The 2,841-nt window shown below is 43.4% G+C and overlaps 1 pseudogene across 1 annotated transcript; it reads right to left on the reverse strand.

Moving 5' to 3' along the window:
• Positions 1-1,530: 1,530 nt before the first annotated feature.
• On the reverse strand, positions 1,531-2,262 carry LOC111524590 (annotated as a pseudogene). Its single transcript, XR_002725827.2, has one exon. The product of XR_002725827.2 is annotated as a 40S ribosomal protein S3 pseudogene (transcript).
• Between the last annotated feature and the right edge of the window lie 579 nt (positions 2,263-2,841).

Below are 2,841 nucleotides of genomic sequence, written 5' to 3' on the forward strand. Positions count from 1 at the left end.
AATTTTTAAAAATAATTAATATCCCCAGAAACGAAACAAAAACCTCGGAAATAAGCAATAACAAAGGGGCTGATAATCACAAATTTAAACTATGATATTAGAAAAGTCACATGAGATCCATATATTTGGCGACATTAAAATCAAGAACTCCTGTTCATCAAAACACACCATCACAGGAGTGAGAGGCAGATGATGGAGTAACAGAAAATATTTGCAATTTTATATCCAAGGAAGTACTTGTATCCAGCATATATAAAGAACTTCTACAAATAAATTTTTAAAAGATGGAAAACCAGTAAATCAATTGTCTATCAGCAACAGAATGACAATACCCTCCACCATGTTATGACACAGCAAGAAGGCCCTCACCAGATGAAGTCTCTCAATCTTGGACTTCCTAGCCTCCAGAATTGTGAGTCAAATATATTTCTTTTCCTTATAAATTATCCAGTCTGTGGTATTCTGTTAAAGCAGCATAAAGCAGACTAAGACACTTGTGTTTGTTGTCTTGTCTACATGGTATTCTGTTGTGTGAATATACCACAGTGCATTTGTTCATTCTGCTGCTGATAGACAATTGAATCGAACTTTTATGGATAGTGCTGCTGTGATCCTTCTTGCACATGTCTTTTGGTTCACATATATGTGCATCTCTGTTAGATATATACTTAGTAGTGGAACTATTGGGTTATAGAGTACTCATACATTCAGAATTAGCAGATGTTGCCAAATGATTTTCCAAAAAGGGGTTTTACCAATTTATACTCCCTCCAGTAGTGTATGAGAGTTCAGATTGCTTTAACACTCTCACTAATCCTTGGTATTGTTTTGTTTGTTCTTCACTTTAGCTGTTCTGGTTGATGGAATATTGCTGTGGTTCTAATTACATTTTCCTAAAGCTGAGTACCTTTCATACCCATCAGAATATTCTCCTTTGTAAAGCACCTGTTCAAACTTTTCCCCATTTTTTATTGACTTTCCATCTTTTTAAAATTTGTTTGTAGAAGTTCTTCATATATTCTGGATACAAGTACTTCATTGGATATAAAATTGCAAATATTTTCTGTTACTCTGTCATCTGCCTCTCACTCCTGTGATGGTGTGTTTTGATAAACACAAGTTCTTAGTTTTAAGGTTGTTAAATATATAAATGTAGTGTGACTTTTCTGATATATTTTAAATTTATGATTCTCTGTCAGCTCCTTTGTTATTGCTTATTTCTAAGGTTTTGGTTTTTTGTTTTGTTTCTGAGGATATGAATACTGTCTTCTTTTTTTTTTTTTTTCCTGAGACGGAGTCTTGCTCTGTCACCCAGGTTGACATACAGTGGTGCGATCTTGGCTCACTGCAACCTCTGCCTCCCAGGTTTAAGAGATTCTCCAGCCTCAGCCTCCTGAGTAGCTGGGATTACAGGCACGTACCACCACACCCAGCTAATTTTTCTATTTTTTTTTCTTTGTACAAGATTTTATTAAAGATCTTTACAGAGCAACATCCAGACTCCAGAATACAGCTGCCAAGGAGACCCTGTTATGCTGTAGGGACTGGCTGGGGCATGGCAGGCGGCTCTGGCTTCCCACCCTTCTGTTCTGAGATGGGAGTGGTAAGCAGTATCTCATCTTTGGGTTCCAGGATGCTCATGTGCTCAGGCAGGGGCTTCTTAGGGCCAGTCCTACCAGTTGGGTCCCAGGGCAGCATGATATTCACCTTGATGCCCAGCACACCCTGTCTGAGCAACACATGGCACACAGCAGTGTCAACATAGTAGTTAACAGGGTCTCTGCTGTGGATCATCAGGCCATCCACAAACTTCATGGATTTAGCCCTCTGTCCTCGGAGTTTCCCAGACACCATGACCTCGCAGCCTTTGGCCCCGCTCTCCATGATGAACCGCAGCACACTATAGCAGGCCCTCCGCACAGCAAGCCCTCCTAGGAGTTTGTGAGGCAGAGACTCTGCCTGGGCAATGGCACACAGACCTCTAGCAGCCACCTTTTCAGCATAAGGCTCTACGCTGCCCTCTGGAAAGACAAACCTCTTCTAAACTACAGCAGTCAGTTCCTGAATCCACTGGCCCTTCTCACCAAGAACATTCTGTGTTCTGGTGGCTAAGATAATGATTTCTGTACTGGTTGGTGTAACTCACACCTCAACTCCAGAGTAGCCATCTTCAGCCAGCTCCCGAGTAAGAAACTCATTCAGTTCAGTTTTGAAGATGCCATCAGTGACAAACTTCCTCTTCTTGGAAATTTGTACAGCCATCTTCCCGCCGCACTCCGCTGAAAGGAAAGGCCTATTTTTTTTTTCAGTAGAGATGGGGTTTCACCATGTTGCTCAGGCTGGTCTCGAACTCCTGACCTCGTGATCTGCACGCCTCGGCCTCCCAGAGTGCTGGGATTACAGGCGTGAGCCACCGCTCCCGGCCTGATATTAATGATTTTCTTTCTTTTTTTTTTTTTTGAGACGGAGTCTCGCTCTGTCGCCCAGGCTGGAGTGCAGTGGCCGGATCTCAGCTCACTGCAAGCTCCGCCTCCCGGGTTTACGCCATTCTCCTGCCTCAGCCTCCCGAGTAGCTGGGACTACAGGCGCCCGCCATCTCGCCCGGCTAGTTTTTTGTATTTTTTAGTAGAGACGGGGTTTCACCGTGCAAACCAGGATGGTCTCGATCTCCTGACCTCGTGATCCACCCGTCTGGGCCTCCCAAAGTGCTGGGATTACAGGCTTGAGCCACCGCGCCCAGCCAATGATTTTCTAAAGCTTTCTTTTTCCTACACAGCCTCTGTTTCTTCCCAGTCATCCTTTTCTGTTTACTTCTTCCCATCAATCACCTTAGTGGGTTCC

Source organism: Piliocolobus tephrosceles, chromosome 14 (assembly GCF_002776525.5).
Source record: "Piliocolobus tephrosceles isolate RC106 chromosome 14, ASM277652v3, whole genome shotgun sequence".
In the NCBI taxonomy this organism is placed as follows: domain Eukaryota; kingdom Metazoa; phylum Chordata; class Mammalia; order Primates; family Cercopithecidae; genus Piliocolobus; species Piliocolobus tephrosceles.